We start from the raw sequence: 18,982 nt of genomic DNA on the forward strand, positions 1-18,982 counted from the left end.
CAGGCTCTACTCTAACCCGCACCTGGTCCGTTATGTTACAGGCCATGGACTCTTCCCGGAGTACTTTGCCAGGCACGGCACGACTGACACAGACCAGTGCAGCTGCGGTCACCTGGGTACTCTGGAGCATTACGTCACAAACTGCTCTCTGACCATCGGGATGCACATACGCATTCCCGCTACAAACACACAGGCATTCTGTCAGCTCATGGTCAAACAGAAGCACCTCTGCCGGCAGCTCATCAAAATTATGGAGAAGCTAGCTAGTCTCGGCACGGACCTCTGCACAGCAGAATAAATGACCCTGGAGTGACCATTACAGCAGGAAGTATCCTCCTTTAATGGCAACAACTGGAATACTAATCGTTAGCACTTTACAGACTATCACTACATCTTTGTCTTTATCGTAACTTGTTATTTACACAAATGCAACAATTTTACTGCCAAGGTATACCACAATTGTTTGTAATCAATCATTCATTTTCAGTAATGTACTCACGTATTTGAATTAGTGTTGTCTTAAGGGTTCTCTAGATCATGGAGGACGTGGTGCTATACTAATTAACCGTATGGTAGAGGCATAGTGCCCACGTCCCCCGTTCCTTATCCTTATTCGGTATAGACGTCGCTTTTAGACAAAAAATAATAACAATATAAAAGTGCAAACTTATAAATAACGACGGTTAGGTTAGGTTATTTAAAGGGACTCATACACCTTAAACCCCTCATGATCTTCGAATAGGTGACTGTTGCAAGAATTGGGTTATTTTATTTATTTTAAAAGCAATTACTTCCAACGTTTCACAGCTGACTACATGATAGAGCTGCTTTGGAAACTAGTAACCAGAAAGTTTGTGTTGCCACAAATATTTTTGTAATTTAATCCTCTTTTTGACAAAATATTTCGCCATGTTTCCATCTTGCGCGCATGATATTTTAAAAATGGCTAATGGTACATACTTGAAATTCGATGGAATTCTTTATATGGGCACTATTTTCTTTCTAACTGAACCTACAATCTGATGAATATTTCAATATTGAAAAATTTTATGGGCGAAAACATTAAAAATTTTTTAAATAAAATACATTTTATAAACTGGACTCAAAATAAAATAAAAATTTAACATGAAATTTTTAGAATTTTAGGTTCACAGTAGTTTTCAAATGTTATAAAAGCTATATATTAAATATGGAATTAAATTATGAAACAGAATGTTTTAAACTGTGCGCGGAAGTTGGAAACATGACGAAAAATGCTGTCACAAAGCGGATTAAATTATAAAAATATTTGCGGCAACACAAACTTTCTGATAACTATTTCAGAAAGCAGCTATATTATGTAGTCAGCTGTAAAAAGTTGGTAGTAATTGCTTTTAAAATAAATAAGTTATCCCAATTCTTGCAAGAGTAACCTATTCGAACATCTTATGGGTTTTAAGATGTCCCCTTAAGTATGTCAAAGCAAGCAAGGATCATCACCCGAATGAAAGGGATGCCTTCGGGGGCGACGGTTTGAGGAACCTGTGCATATTCTCTTTATATATGAAAAAAAACAATTAAAGATACTCATCATGCAGCAAGCCCGTTTGTCTGGATTCGTAACCCCACAAAATTCGCAAAAAAAAAAGGGACTGTCTATTTGAAAAATGACACATGCACATATGTATTAAAAAATAAAAAGCAAAAAATAAAAAGGAATACAAAACACTGAGCATCAGAGATGAATAATTGAGATATCTTAATATTTTGAAAATGTAATAAGGTATTACCCAGGTAAAAGCTTTAAAAACGTTAATTGTATACGTAACTGAAGTTTTTTCTTAATGTTTACACTGTAGAGACATTAGGTATATTTTTGGCAGCAGGAAAGATGAAAAACACCAAACGCCTTCGCCGGGAATCGAACCGCGGACCTCTGGAATCCCAGCCCAGCGTGCAGAACCACTACACCACGAAGGCACGCTAGGAGAGTGGGAGAAATACCTTATAACACAATTAGCGCAATTAATAAAAGGCGTTTCTAGTGCGTATTTTCTGTAGGCGTCTAACTAAAATATGTATTATTTTATTAACCCCATAAAGATATTAAAAAAAACTCATGTGTACACCACATGACTTCCTTGTACGGAATATTAAATTATACGGATATTTTTCAATATTTTAATTAAATTTATTCCCTTGAATTTCATTATAGATAGATTTCTCAATCAATTACTTCACTTCTCACTTCGTGTCAAGGCAAAAATACACACAAAACCTCCAAATACCTTTATTAAAAATTGAATATATAAAATACCAAATATAATTAAAACGATTAAAAAAACAATGTTTACTTTTAAAATTAGAGTTTCTACCCGAAAACAATCAATTCCGCGAGCGCGCAAGAAGGAAGATTTTTTGGTGCACAAAACTGAGTTTACTTTTGGTCCCATTCGGCAAAAAGACATTGAAGGTGCAGAAACTGACTTAATTCACTATTCTGCCAAGTTTCAAACGCAAACAAATATGGCTGCTATTGTAAAAAAAAAAATTAAGCTTAGCGGCATTTAAACAACTTTTAAATTAAGGAAAATTCTACAACTATTGAATGCAGATTAACTAAAGGCATAAAACCCTCAATCGGAAGATAAGACTAACATAATTCAATCATTTTTAAAGCAAAAAAATTCGCAATTAAGCGACATACAAGAATTTAAAAAAACCTGAGCTCACGAAGCCGAGTAACAGTGTATATATATATATATATATACATATAATTTATTTACTTTAGGTGTAGCCGATTACAATCAAAAAGAGAGGGGCACAACTTTATGTTGTAGCAGTCCTATATAAAAGAAAAGTTTAACGTGCTGAGGCTACTCGTTTTTAAGTTATGCGAGGTACATACATACGTACGTATGGACGTCACGAAAAAAAATCACTTCTGTATCCATTTTAAATCTTTCTGCAACCCGTTTTGCGAAAAATAATCCTTTCATCTGTCCTTACCTAGAGATGTCACGCAAAACATCGTTAAATTGCATTCGATAGCGGTCAAAATGGTTATTTTCGTCGAAATATGATACCCGAAAATTTTCGGGGTTGTAATACTGCCTTTACTTCGTACAAGGAAGTAATGATATATGTTGATATATTATTCATATATGCTATATTATTTGTATATCATATATGATATACAAATAATGTATTATTTGTATATCATATATGATATACAAATAATATATGTTTCAGTTATTAAATTTTACTTATAAGAACATATTTATAATAAAGCAATAAAACATTCTTGTGTATAAAGATATTTATAGTTTTATTGTATGTTTGTTATTAGTTCAGTAATCCTCAGCTATAGCTGAGTAACTATAACCGTCACTTAAGGTATCCGACCTCGTACAAAAGACGATTTTGGTCAAAATTTCGATTTTTACTTTATTACATTATCTTAAAGAATACATCTTTAGCTATCAAATACAAGTTTTTGCTTGTTGATAGGTTAATTAGAATTGAAGTTATAAGCATTTTTCTGTAACTGAATAAACCGGAAGTTCCAATATTCGGGGACGGAAGTGAGCGTTTAAATAGATATACCTAATTAGAATATTTATCATAAATATGTTGTAAATTATAAACCTGTGTACTAAGTTTAGATATTTTGTAATACATTTTAAGAATCTGGTGTTAGTTTTTTCCCTTAATTTCGTATTTAGTTTGGCGGAAAGGGTATTGGACGTTGAATGCATGTGTTGCTGCTTTGTCGATTAGCGTTGACAAAGTGCTTGATTTGAAAGCTATGTCACATTTTTGCATAATTTGCAACAAAATAAACCGAATGGCATGCAATCTTCAGCACGACATATGTAAAGCGTAATATAATTGTTCTGAAAATTATAAAGAAGCAGTTTCGGGTATGGAAGCAGTTGGTGCTCATTCCCTGTTTGAATGATCTATTACATTACGAAAGCTGAAGCACACGGAGTATTACGAGGATGGGGATTCTAAGGGGTTTTTAATTGTGAAAGATATATATGGTAAAGATTCGGTCAAGAAAGTGGAATGCATTGAACATGTACAGAAAAGGATTGGTAGTAAACTACGAAAAATAAAAAAACTCCGCTCCTGAATTGAAAGGAAAAGGTAAACTGACTGATTCTTTTATTGATAAACTGAAGAATTAGGGATTGCAATTAGAAGTCATGCTTGAAACTTAATTGAGATGCAGCAGGTTGTACTAATTGCTTGTTCCATTGTAGCTCTTCTTCGAAGCCAATGCCCTCCTCAATAATCAATGAATTAGTGCAACTATGAATATGTGATTGCAGAAATCAGGAACAAAATCAGAGAGAAAAAAATTAGACAAAAACCTCTGGTATATCAATATATATTTTGAATTTAATTAAACCTACATATATGGAGTTGACTACATAAACAAGAGTTATTAAAAAGTGTCTACATGGCAAAACTCAAAATATCAAGGAACGTTTTAAAGGCATTTTATTGCAAATTGTTCCCAAAGAAACATTCATAAACTTGCGAATATTAATGTTTGGAGCAAATGTAAGTGTTGTGTTATTTAATGTTATTTAATGATGGATTTATAGGTTTGCTTGAGGCATTTTCAAGGTTAGGTATGTGCCCTGAATTTTACACTGAGCAGGGAATTCGAAAACTTGATAAAGTGCAAAATCATGACTTTTGGTAGCATTCCACAAGTTTTACAAAAACCCAAAGAAAAAATTACGCTTTGTTCGAAAGAAAAGGTGCAAATTGTGGGAAGAAAAAAACAAGGTGTTAAGTTACAAAGCAGGGGAATTTTAATTATCAGGGATGCTTCTTTCACTAAGAAATTGTTTTATGAAAACTTTAAACTTGTTTTCTGAAAAATGTTTTTTCTGTCAATATTGCCAATGGTAACAGCCATAACTCAAAATTTTATGGATAAAATTTAATGATACTTTCTATACATGTTTCATATAATCTGATGCCTGCTCTGAAGCAAAAGATTTTAGAAATATTAATTAAAAGTTGAATTATTACTTTTTATTTTTAGATTTTGGATGCAATAATAGGAAAATATGCAGTAAATACTATACATTTTGACATATCTCAAGAATATGTGAATATTTATTAATTATTTTGCTTCATTGCATACAAAACAAGTGTAAATATAAATACAAATTTAAAAAAAAAATGCATTTTTATATATACATTGTTCATCGTGGTTGTTGCCGTAAAGGCAAAATTTAAGCAAAAATTATCCTTTTTTTTCATTATTTACTAAATTAAAATTACTTAGCATTACGTTTTAAATTGTTTTCGTTCATTAATATGCTTATCTTCAAATTAATATGTTTATAGTTAAAGTAAAAACCATTTAAAAAAAATGGTACCTGAACGAGGTAACTAAACTTCTCTTTTTGCTTTACTTTTGTTTTCAAATTTAAGGTTATGGAGTTTTCAAAATGCTTGCACTATAAATATATAAATATCAACATTTTGCATCACATATGCATCCAAGAAAAGATTTTGATTCTTATTTTTCCACAAGCATAGTTACTATAAAATTAAGAAATTCAAAAAGGAATAAGCGGGGAAGGGAAGGAGAAAAATTCTGCTTGTTGTTAAAAGATGTTGCCGCAAGTTTTCTTTACTATCCTATTGCGTTTTGAGTTGCATTTTGAAAGCGATTTAAATATTTCGAGAAGAAAAGTAAACTGAACAACGAAGAAATTTGGCAGAAACAACTCTTGGAGAATTTTGCCACAAACTTTCTCTTCGCTCCGAGAAACATTGATTTCACCCGCAGCCCGGGGGGGGGGCTGCTGCTGCGTGCTCGGAAACTGTGGCAAATGTCATTTTTTTCCCCTTACGAAGAATAGAGTGAAGTTTTTGCCCTACATTTCAATAAGGAGAGGATTTTTCTTTCATTTACGTTTTGGTTTACTTTTTCATGTCTGCACCCCCCCCCCCAAAAAAAAGGAAGAATTGCAGCGAAATGGGGATTTCCCCCTATAATTTATATTTCATCGTTAATATTTTATTCCGAGAATGTGCGAGAAATACTAAATAAATTTCAGATGCAAAACAATGTAAGGTTTATTTAAATTAATACTCTTTCTCATGTTGGACCGTTCCTACACTTCTACTGTTTCGTTTATTTCTTCCGAAAATTTAAATAAATTACCCTTTGTTTCAACTTCCTGTTAACTCTAAACTTTGGTAATAGCTAACTGTCTTTTCTAACATTGAACTTTCTAACCTTGACATTCGTAACTGTCTTTTCTAACATTAACCCTTTGCCGCACAGTGTGTCCGGTCTGGAACACACCTAAAAATTTCCTTCTGTACGCACAGAAAAATTGAATGAAAAAGGATTTATAGGTTACTATAGGTTACTCTGAACCTTCTTTATTTATAGTAGACGGCAGCTCAACACAAACCAGTCCATATATTTTAGCCATGTTTAGTTTATTAAGACCCTCATTTTTCAAAGAAACCTTCCAGATATTTTAGGGTATAAAAAGAATTGTTTGAAAAGAAATTTCTATGTTATTTTTTTGCTGTATGCTAATCTCCTTATTCTATATTAGTTTTAAATTTTTACCTTGAAATCTTGCCTAAAACCAAACGGCGAATCCTAGGTGTGCCCAGGGTGGGCTCACCGATCATCTAGGACAACTGAGAGTCTGTGTTCCTTGTTTCTCCGCATCTCATCGGTCCATTCATTGACAATAATGCTCGTTTCAGCACTCTTTTCGAAGCTCTATTTAATCAGTGTGCCCATTTTGGGCACACCCACAAAATTAAAAGATAAGTGCTATCTTTACAAAATTTTACTTAGGCCTAATTAGACTGGCTACCTTTTTTTTTTTTTTTTTTATCAAAACTCCAACTTTAAAAGGTAGCGTGCCGAAAAGGGTTATACAATGCCAAATCAGCCCGAAAATATATATTGTTGACATAATTGAATATGTGAATTGGACTGTGTATCAATCACAAATTAACGAGGTGCGCTAGAAAGAATAATATTATTTAAACTGAAGATTTAAAAAAACATTTCAAAACAAATTCAATATCACACTATTTTAGAAAATCTATAACTGTTTACTAATAGTTTATTAAAGGAAAAAAATGGAATCTTATTTGTTATAATTGAACACATTTTTAAAATTTTGTTTATCTTCACTTATTCTAATGATGCTATGAATTTACGAAATTTGACATTTAAATTCCTTATAAATGCAAAATGAACTAATTTTGTTACATATGTTGTTGCTAATCCTCACTTGTGTGACTTATAATCAGCTCTAGCCCATGAAAATCTCGTGGCAAGGAGCGGAACTTTACGCCTGTCGTTGACAGCAGCCGTAAGCACCTTAAGCCCATGCAGACGGTGGTATAAATGTCATAAAAGCATAGTCGTAAGGCATAAAATGCAGAAGTTCCGTTCACAACTGCAATACATCCCCTAAGACGACGTAACTGATTAGAGAAGCTAAATTTGAGCCATGTATGGATTTGTCCACAGCTTTCTCGTTCGATAGTATAACATATAACAACGAAACCAGTTATGACATTTACACCACCATTTAAACGAAGTTTTATAGGTGACACAGTGCCCAGTTCGCCCCTAATTTTGACGGAGAGCACCGCGGGAATCCTTCCGAGGGTCTTCCAAACTTCTTCCCCTACCAACAACCTCTCGAGAGGAGTTTCGGTTCGCCGCATATTTAGAGTGCCCTTATACCGGACGGACACTACATTTACAAACATCCATACCTTCTCCGGGAATCGAACCCTTCCGCACGGCAGTCAACGACGCTAAACACTATATCGCTAGGGCGGCTCTTATATATGTCCTAATACGTAATAAAAAGCAGAAAATGAAAGTAGCAAAGCTCTATGCGAGTTCTACTTAACGTCCTTTTAAATGGAATAGCAGTTGAATACGAATGCTGTTTAAAACCTTCGCTGCCGAAGAACGCTTTCATAAACGGTTCGACCACGCCAACAAATTTTAATTAATTAATTGTAAAATAAAAGTACAAAACATGTATTTATGGGAAAGATAACGGTTTTAGATAATTTTTATTGCTTATTTTACGAATTTATTTTATTATACGAATTGCATCGTAGTTGGTTTTTGCGATAAAATGTTTTATGACAGCACCAGCTATGAGTATACACCTAACGAGTATCTTCGTAGTTGGCGGTTGCTTATAAAAAGTTTGATTATTTTTTAGACAATTATTATTATTACAAAGATTATTATAAATTAATTGCTTATGTTATGCTTGTATTAATTATAATAAAGCGCTTGAATTGAGCCAAATTGTTGTGTTCATCTTCCAACCTTCAAAGAACATGGAAAAAACTAAGAGTTTGAGCGTATGAGGCGTAGGTAGATTGTTTTATTGTCTGTTTCATATTTTGTAAAGCATTTATAAGTTTTTTGATTAACAACTTCAGTAATTTCAAACCGAGCCATGGCAACGCTATACGAAAAAATCTGATGTGTACACCATATGACTTCCTTGTACGGAATATTAAATTATACGCAGTTTTCTCGCATTTCATTTAAAGTTATTGGATTGAATTAAATCTACTTCGCAGACCGCGCATAAACCACAATAGAATAAATGCATTCTTTAAAATTCATTCTATTTCTTTACTATAGCGACACTGTGGCGCTAGGTTCACTTAATAGTATTATATTTCATATTATAAATCAGAAGTTTCGTTCATATTATAAATCAGAAGGCATAAAATGTATATCATTTAAAGAATTATCTAATCGCTGCCACATGTCTATTCAAATACTATAATAAAGCTAGAACGATGTATAAAATAAATTAAGCAAACAAAACGAAAAAGAAACAGTCTTTCACAGACGATTGAGTACTTATCATTCAATTAATTCAGTTCTCACTTTGCAAAAACGCAAAAATACATAAAAACTCAAAATATTTGTATTAAAAGTTACGAAGTAAATCTTAAACACTTATTTCCTCGAAAACATTCCTGAAAGGATTAAGCATGATTTAATTCGCAATAATAAATGAAGGCGTTATTTTTGCTGTTGCGAAGCTAAGTTTCTCTAGATTGGCAACAAATTCACTAGTCTGCTGTTTCAAATGTAAACAAGCAATGGCCGCCATCAAAAAAAATTATTAGGCTCAGCGGCACTTAAACAACTTTAAAATTGTCGATAATTCTAAAAATATTGCATCCAGATTTATTAAAGGCATAAAAACCTTAACCGGAAGATAAGAATAACATAATTCAATCAATTTTAAAGCAAAAAATGTACAATTTACAAACATATAAGAGTAAAGCAACTGAGATTACTGAGCCGGATAACATAGTGGATATATATATAAATATATTTATATACGTTTGGCGCGGCCAATTGCAACCAAAATACGAGGTGCACATTTACATGTTATAGCAGTCCTATATACAAAATTTCAACATTCCGAGGGTACTCGTTTTTGAGTTATGCGAGATACGTTCGTACGCACGTACGTACATACGTTCGTACAGACGCCACGAAAAATTCTCTTCAGAATTCATTTTAAAGCAGTTTTATAATTCTTTTTGAGGAAAAGAGTGTTTTATTCTGTCCTTACGTACAGATATCACGCAAAAACATCGTTAAATTGCATTCGATGGCGGTCAAAATGGATATTTTCGCTGAAATACGCTGCCTGAAACTTTTGGCGATTACAATACTTCCTTTTTACTTCGTACAAGAAAGTAAAAATAAACATTTGTTTCTCCAGCGCGCGAGTCTGTGTATCGGAAATTCTATAAATATGCTCATTTTAAAATTATTTTATGGCATTGCTTTTGAAGTGAATGTTATCGCTTAAGTGCGAAGTACATGATATTTGATAAATAAAGGTAACACACAAAACATTAAAAAATGCAATTTGGTCATAATATAAAATCAGAAATTCAGACTTTTTAAATTTGTTTATTTATTTATTTTTAAATGTTAATTCATTTCTCTAAGATAAATTTTATTAAGATAGTATGTAAGAGTTATAAAACAATGAGTGTATTTAAAATCAAACTGAATAGCCAGATAGTTCACATTTCCAAAATTCACAATCTTTCATTCAGGAATAATTACGCATTTGTAATTAAAGCACGACACGAACAAGTAAACCCCCTTGCGATTTTGATAGTAAACTCGTCCTTTTCGGTCTTTCTGCTCATAAAACGGATTGCCAATGGATGAACTATGTGCGCAGGGGGGAGTAAGGGAGAAGTTCAGGGATTATCCCACACATTCAAAAGGGAACTGAAACCAGTAGTTTAATTTTAGTAACTACTCTATTATTTCACGTTTATGTAGTATTATACAAAGCTGTTTAAGTGTAGTTATGTTACGAACAACTTATCTCGCTGGAATGGTTAATCATGAAATGAATTATGTGCAGACGACTAAAATTTAATTAGATTTGACTTCAACTTCGTTTCGAGTAGGTTTATAGAAGAGCAGTTTAGATCCAAAATCAGTTGAATTAAGTGTTCGTTTAGTCGAGGGCTTTAATCAAGATCTTCATTTAAATATGTTAAATTATGTAGTCCTTACGCAGGGTGCAATTACACCCGACGGTGATGAAGCACTGAATACTAATTCCTCAACACTATTTATGTATTATTAAGTGTTGCTAATGAAACAAATTGTAGCTATACGCGCTTTAAGAAAATGTGAGAAGATATTGTGCATGAAGAGTTGTTATGATGGCAAGTTTCAATCACGCAACGAATATATCAGCTGAAAACGGGTTTAGATAGATATTCTGCACCTTTCTCAAGTTTAATATTAAAATTGATCTTTTATAAAACATTGTAATTTTGAGATCTGTCTATCGTCAACAAAACCTATTTAATCAAAATCGTAAAAACAACCTTGTATTTAGCGTAGGTAAAATGAAACACTCAATCGATTTCGAGGGCAGCTAAAGGTCCCTCCTCATCAGGAGAAAGAAATACCTAGAAAGAAGAAAATAAAGGAGTCACAGAAACACGTGGTCCTTATCAGCACTGCACGTGGTTTGTTTCATTATACTAGGCATGGTTATGTTTATAAAAGAAATTGTTTTGTAATTATACATATATATATATATATATATGTGTGTGTGTGTGTGTGTGTGTAATAAAATTGCGTCATTATTGTAACAATACTGGGCCATTATTATGACTTAGTGAAAGTAATTTGCAACGTATTGGCGGTAATCAAAATCGTAAAAACAACCTTGTATTTAGCGTAAGTATATTGTATATTAAAACACTCAATCGATTTCGAGGGCAACTAAAGGTCCCTCCTCATCAGGAGAAAGAAATACATAGAAAGAAGAAAATAAAGGAGAAGGAGTCACAGAAACACGTGGTCCTTATCAGCACTGCACGTGGTTATAACTAGATTTTTAATCAGAGTTGCACTGGCCGCCTACTTTTACTGAGCCAGGCTATCTGATCGAGCATGAAAAATTAGCGAAGTTAAAATAGGGAGCGATGGGCAAATGCACCTTACGCTCAAAATCTGAACTTCAAATAAATAAGTTTTTACTTGAAGTTCAGATTTTGAGATCTATTTATTTGAAGTTCAGATTTTGAGATCAGATCAGATAGCCTGGCTCAGTAAAAGTAGGCGGCCAGTGCAACTCTGATTATATTATTATTTATAGTATATCATGTCAGTGTGGTTTAAGATATATTGGCCAAACAAAAAGAGCGTTGAAGTTTCGTATCAAGGAACATGAATCTTATGTCAAAAAAGGCGAAATTAACAAGTCTTCAATAGCGTATCATAGCTGGACTTTTAACCATGATTTTGATTTTGGGTCTGCAAAAATCATCCAAAAGGCTTCTTCCATAGGCGAATTGGATTTTCTTGAGGCTTTTCACATTCACAAAGATTTAGAAAGTTTAGTTAATGATTTGAAGTCCAATCCAGTCCTTCCTAATGCCTTTAAATATCTACTATCTTAATTCAATTATTTTTGCCGATAGATGGCGTTACCTCCTCGCGCTTGGTAGTACCAGAGGGTATAAAAATCCGTTCAGTGGTTGCTTTCCATTATTTGAAGTTCAGATTTTGAGCGTAAGGTGCATTTACCCCTCGCTCCCTATTTTAACTTCGCTAATATTTCTTTATGCTTGATCAGACAGCCTGGCTCAGTAAAAGTAGGCGGCCAGTGCAACTCTGATTAAAAATCTAGTTATAACCACGTGCAGTGCTGATAAGCACCACGTGTTTCTGTGATTCCTTCTCCTTTATTTTCTTCTTTCTATGTATTTCTTTCTCCTGATGAGGAGGGACCTTTAGCTGCCCTCGAAATCGATTGAGTGTTTCATTTTACCTACGCTAAATACAAGGTTATTTTTACGATTTTGATTGTCACATTAGCGTGTTTCTCTTCTAGTCTAAAACTTATTTAATTGAGTGTCGCGAACCAGAATCATCTTAGTTGAAAATATAAATGAAGTGAATGTTGAATACGTTAGTCTGACATCTATAATTTATATATATTAAATTTTCTCATCCGTTAGAAATAAATTCGTATTTTGTACGAAATATTTATTTTATAGAAATTAGTAAGCTGTGAAGTCTCAGGAGACTTTTTTCCCATATATTGCTCAAATACCTGAGGTGCGATATATCTGTTCATTAGCGTAGTGACAAAAGAAAACTTTTATATTTAGTAACAAAAAAAAAATGCAAATATTCTTTACTAAATGCTTTTTCATAACAATGGACACATTTAAATCGTTCTTTAAGGGGCGTTGGAACTCCAAAATTTTCAAAAAATTGTTATTTCGGATTTTTGCATTTTCAAATTCTCTACACTTTTATCTTTCTAAAAATACCATTCTTTAATCTCTATAAAAATTAGAACTGTAAAAAAAAATCTAGTTCTAATTTGTCATCTGCTGCTTTGATCAATGAGAATTTTTACATAAAAACGCGTTTTCCTCCAAACGTGATTTTTTTATACTCGATGTACCTTTTCTCAGAAACTACTGCTCACAGGTATCTAAACTTTTTATGGATTATTTATTAGGTTCCCTAATATTTACTGAAATGAGCTTTTTGTAATAAACTTAGAACAAATTTTTTTAAATTTTTTTGTGTGAGAAAAGTGCTAAATTTTACTATGCCTAACGAAATATTCTATAATTTACTCTAAAATTCAAAATGCTTCAAAAGCTCATTTCAGTATAATCAGATAGGTATACTTTAATTACAGAAAAAATTTCAAGCTTGTATCTACAGCAGATTTTGAGAAAAGGTACATCGAAAATGGCCAGTTTAAAATTGTCGGTATAGGGGTTTCTGATACTCCTTAATTACTAATAGTAGTTACTGTATATTTTGTAGAGTCATTAGGTTATTTTGAACTCGCTGGGGCTTGAACCTGGACCTCTCGAATACGCGCCAAGTGTGCTAACTGTTGCACCACGAAGCATGCTAGAAGGAGGAAGAAATTACTTTAAGTACTCCCCCTTTTTAAATTGCAACTGGGAATGAGGGGACCCAATCTCAAAATCCTAGTGATGAAGAATCACCATCCACCACATTTTAGTTCGGGTGCCATTGTAGTGACATTAGGTTACTTTGATGCTGCACACGCAGAAAATGAGCAATGATCTCGCCAAGACTCGAACCTGGAACTCTCGAGCCCGACCCGAGTGTGCTAACCGTTATACAAAGAAGGCATGTAGAAAAGAGGGAACAAAATACCTTATATTCTCCCTTCTTTTAAAGGGTGACTAGAGATGAGGGGACCCAGTCGCCAAATGGTAGTGGTGAAGAATCATCGTACACCACCTCTTTTTAGTTCAGGCGCCACTGTAGAGTCAATGGGCTTTTTGAATCAGGGGACATGGAAAATGAGCTATGCCCCTCCTGGACCCAAACCTGGACCTCACGAATACGTGATGAGTGTGACACCACGAACGCATGCATAAAGGAAGGAGAAAATATCTTATAACTTTATTCGGATAAACATGAAATCCGAAAATTCTTCGCTCCGGTCTTTTCAGATTAATTCCATTCTACTGTTATCTGTGTTCTTTAAACACCTTGTTTCCTTTTAGTAATTCTTTTGATTCTATCTTTGTATCATTATACTGCTACGAATTTTCTACATAGATAGATAATTTGGTTAATCTTTGGATTATGGTAACTTGGCGATTGTTTGGCGAAAATTTGGCGACCAACCGTGCTACAGCAACCTGCTAGATTGTTTGGACGCCATTTTGTTTTCACTAAGTAAAGGCATGTTTTTTTTTTTTTTTACTCAACATTTCCAACAATCTGCTAGCCGAATTACGGTTATGCTAGAACTTTTATGGAACAAAAGTGCTTAATCATGACGAAGATTAGGAGCAAAATTGAGACAAAGTGCAGAATCGCCCACTGCTTGCCGCGTTTTTACGAATTGCCCATATACGGTATCATCCATGTACACGTCGACCTATTTTCACTTAAAAAAAACATCCCAGAATTGCACAAAAATGGCATTGCGCACACTCTTGACGATATCCATGTACACTGTTTAAGTCCTAGCTAGTAACCTTTATCGCCTTACCAAAATGTCGCCAAACTACCTGTTAACATATTCCAATGATTATCCGATAATTTTAGTAAAATAATATGTGAAATTGTTGTATTTTCCTGTTTAATGCGACATGAAGGATGGATGCACTGCCGGAAAAACACGCATACAGGGGCAAGTCTTTTAACATTCAGTAAATGGCTGGCTCAGTAATTTGACAAGATATCGCCAAGCTGGCAACGATTTTGGCGACTAATTTTTATCGCATGATTTGGCGAAAATTTAACAAATAACAATTAAGTCGCCCCATTTGGCGAAATTTGCGTCTGGCCCCTTTATCACCGCAATAAGTATTGTAATTGAATAAATGCAATTGATACCATATGTATTTATAACCGCATTTGGCCTTCATATGCTTTCCAGTAACTTCGAGAAGCAGAAAATGCTAGAAATATCTCGGCGGCGCTTAAAAACTATATTATGCCAGAGAAAGCATCTCCTCACAGTTATTGCTACTGTGAGCTGTTAGTTCAGAACGACTCCAGAGTATTGAAAGCTTCGCGTTTTTAAATTTAGCAGAAATGCTATTTTACCTTAGCAAAATCTTCGTTCCGTACTATGAGGAATCTTTCAAGAAGCACGGGTCAGTAATTTGTTTAATCCTAAATGTGCAATTCAGATACATTCGAAATGGAAATGTAAAAACATGTGAAATAGCCATTGACATTTGCTATGAAAGCTAAGTATGACAAAACCCTCGGAAGGCAGGATTTTGGACTACATGAATTAAGAAAAACTGTATTCTAAGTTAATATTTCATATTTCTGCGAAATATGTTATATTCAGTAACACGTCACTATTCAGTAGTAAACAAAACGAATGAAACATTTTAAGTTTCTTGTTTTAAATTTTTAGCAAAATTAAGATACCTTGTAGAGTTAATTACGTTATTTTGAAGCAAGAGTACATGAAAAATGAGCAATGCTCTCGCGGGTCTCGAACATGGTCCTGTCAAATGCACACCGAGGGTTTTACCCTTACACCACAACGGACGAGAAAATACCTTATATATTCCTTTATGCAGGGTGTATCAGCACAGAGTTGACAAAAGTTCCGGAGAGATAGAGTACACACAAACTATCACATAGCAATGCAATGGTCGGAGACGTTTTCCTGTCGCGATAGTCACGACACAAAAGTCAAGAAAGAAAGGACTCGAACGGGCTGAGAAAACATGTTTATTATTTGAAGTTCAACAACAACAAAAAAATAAATAAATAAATAAATAAAAAGACAACCAGCATCATCAAAGAATGTGTTCGAAATTACGACCGGGACCGTGATGCAAGTGTGTGTGTGTGAATAATGGCAAAGCCTCGAGGGCTATCTGCCTAAGAGGAGGGATGCTTTCGTGGAGGACTTTCTAAGGGAAACTGGCTCGTATACAGGTTACACATGGGAAAACCACGAAAACGCCCATGCAGCCAGCCCGTTCGCGGGATGCGAACCTCGGACCGAACTACCAGTGTTCAGCGACTTTACCGCTCGGCCGCTGGTGGGCCGACCGTGATGCAAGAAATGTGCGTTGTGCATCTTCCATTCGTGATGCATATCTTCCATGCGCCAGAGAAGAGAGGGTCCATCACGATCCGGGGTCGTAATTTCGAACACCTTCTCGTTCTTTGTTTTTGTTCTTATTTGTAGGTTTCTGCTGTACTAAACATAATAAAAGACGTATTTTGTCTCACCTCTTGTGTCCTACCTTTTTGCGTTTTGTGTCGTCACTACCACGCCAGAAAAGCGTTTCTGACCATGCATTCCTATGTGATTTCCCATCGCCTAGGTGTACTCTATCTCTCCTAGACATTTCTCAAAACTATACTGATACACCATGTATACTCATGCTGGAAGGAAGGAGAAAATAACCTTATATACTTCTCTTTTTAAACGGCAACTGGGAATTAGGTTACCCGATAGTCAGATCCCGGTGGTGACGAATTATTGTCCACCATTTTTTTTGTTCGAGCGCCATTTGTGCAATCGTAGAGTCATTACACTGAAGTGACAAAAGTCATGGGATAGCAATATGCAAATACACAGATGGCAGTAGTAACGCGTAGAAAATGTATCAATGCGAAGTGCTTTGGCAGCGCTTTCATTTGTGTTCAAGTTACTCATGTGAAGAGGCTTTGACGTGATTATGGCCGCACGACGAGAATTAACAGACTTTTAACGCGGAATGGTAGTTGGAGCTAGACGCATGGGTCATTCCATTTCGGATATCGTTAGGGAATTCAACATTCCGAGATCCACAGTGTCAAGAGTGTGCCGAGAGTATCTAATTTCAGGCATAACATCCCACCCTGGACAGCGCAGTGGCCGACCACCTGCACTTAACGAACGAGATCAGCGAAGTCTGCGTAGATTGTCAATGTTCACAGACAAGCAACACTGCGTCAAATAACCGCAGAAATCAATGTGGGACGTACGAGGGACGTGTCCGATAGGACAGTGCGGCGAAATTTGTCTTCCTTGGGCTATGCCAGCAGAAGACCGACTCGAGTACCTTTACTGACAGCACGAAATCGCCTGCAGCGACTCTCGTGGGCTCGTGAGCATATCGGTTGGTCCCTAAACGAATGGAAAACCGTGGCTTGGTCAGATGAGTCACGATTTCAGTTGGTAAGAGCTGATGGTAGGGTTCGAGTCTGGCGCAGACCCCACGAAGCCATGGACCCAAGTTGTCAACAAGGCACTGGCACAACAAGGCTGGTGGTGTTTCCATAGTGGTCTGGGCTGTTTTTACATGGCATGGACTCGGTCCTCTGGTGCAACTGAACCAATCATTGACTGGAAATGGATACCTTCAGCTACTTGCAGATCACTTTCAGCCATTCATGGACTTCACGTACTCAAACAACGATGGGATTTTTATGGATGACAATGCGCCATGTCACCGGGCCACAATTGTTCGCGATTGGTTAGAAGAACATTCTGGACAATTCCAGCGAATGATATGGCCACCTAGATCGCCCGACACGAATCCCATCGAACATTTATGGGACATCATCGAGAGGACAGTTCGTGCCCAAACCCCTGCACGTCAACAGTTTCACAATTATGGACGTCTATAGAGGCTTCGTGGCTCAATATTCCTGCATGGGACTTCCAACGACTTGTTGAGTCCATGCCACGTCGAGTTGCTGCACTTTGCCGGGCAAAAGGAGGACCGACAAAATATTAGGAAGTATCCCATGACTTTTGTCACTTCAGTGTAGATTATTTTGAAGCATGAATATATGACAAAGTGAGCGAGCCCTCGCCAGAACTCGAACCTGGACCTCTCGAACACCTGTTACTGTTACACCACGAAGGCATGCTGGAAAGCGGGAGAAAATTTCCCCATAACCTTCTAAGTAATTTCAAGTAAGGCTTTGAGAAATTTGATAATTTCTTTTGAAGCTCATTTAACGGCATTAACTGTGTTCAACAGTTATAGAAAATACATAGTGCTAATTAAAATCCTTTTCTGGAAAATATTAATTGGTTTTGCGTTGTAAATTAAATAGAATTTTCGATTCTATCAGTGGTGGTGGCGTTGAACGACATTATTAATACTGTGATAATTTAGAAACTTTTATCGTAGGTAGGATTTTTTTAAGTACCAGCGTAACTGCACTGATTGGGGAGGAGATTTAATAAATTTATGCAAAGAGTTTCTGCAGGGGAAAACTTTTATGAATTACTGATTTAACCTGCCCAGGCATTGTGTATTCAGTGCAGAAATTTTCATTACGGCGTGATTAAAATGCACACTAATTTCATTATGCATCAACTGGAATATTATTAAGCATCCTGTCAGCTTGTTCTCTGAGTTTATCGATTTAAACGCGAGAGCCAGAAAATGGCTTAATTCGAGGCTCCGTGTGATAAGATTAAAATTGTAAATGAAGCCTATTTAAAAGAATTTTGATGGAGTGGAAGACATGCAAGGAATTTCGCGTAAAAAGTTAATTTAAAATATGCTTCGCATGTAATAAGCTTTCCTTTTTGTAAACTCCGAAGAGAGGGCAATTTTCTGGTATCATGATCAACCGATATTCTTAATAGGCATTGTTCTAAAGGAAGAATTTCTAACAAATACGGCGCAACGCGGAAAGAATTTTTATCCACGCTGAAAATTTAAAAACTTTAACAGAATGAATTAATTTCGATCGAAGCAGCAATCGAAGTGTGAATATCTCTAGTAGGCAATTTTTGTTAAATGACACAAAAACATTTATTACAGAAATGTTCACAGAAATTTTCACAGAATAATTTTTGTATATAACCCGCATAAAAATCCCCGCATAAAAATAACTTAATGGCTCTACATTGGCGCCTGAACTAGAATGTGGTCGATGATGATTCTTCAC

General features: G+C 35.2%; 1 protein-coding gene, 1 long non-coding RNA gene and 1 other non-coding gene across 4 annotated transcripts in view; 1 reads left to right on the forward strand and 2 right to left on the reverse strand.

Moving 5' to 3' along the window:
• Nucleotides 1-18,982, forward strand: part of LOC118196922 (neurexin 1-like) — an 894,564-nt gene that overhangs the window by 438,126 nt on the left and 437,456 nt on the right. The window lies entirely within an intron of this gene.
• The window catches only part of LOC146993499 (uncharacterized), a 343,790-nt gene that overhangs the window by 96,046 nt on the left and 228,762 nt on the right, over nucleotides 1-18,982 (reverse strand). The window lies entirely within an intron of this gene.
• Nucleotides 1,886-1,959, reverse strand: TRNAP-GGG (transfer RNA proline (anticodon GGG)). Its single transcript has one exon. It is a non-coding gene; the product is annotated as a tRNA-Pro (tRNA).

Source organism: Stegodyphus dumicola, chromosome 12 (genome assembly GCF_044657685.1).
Source record: "Stegodyphus dumicola isolate Sdum_Otavi_A_Nest chromosome 12, ASM4465768v1".
Lineage (NCBI taxonomy): Eukaryota > Metazoa > Arthropoda > Arachnida > Araneae > Eresidae > Stegodyphus > Stegodyphus dumicola.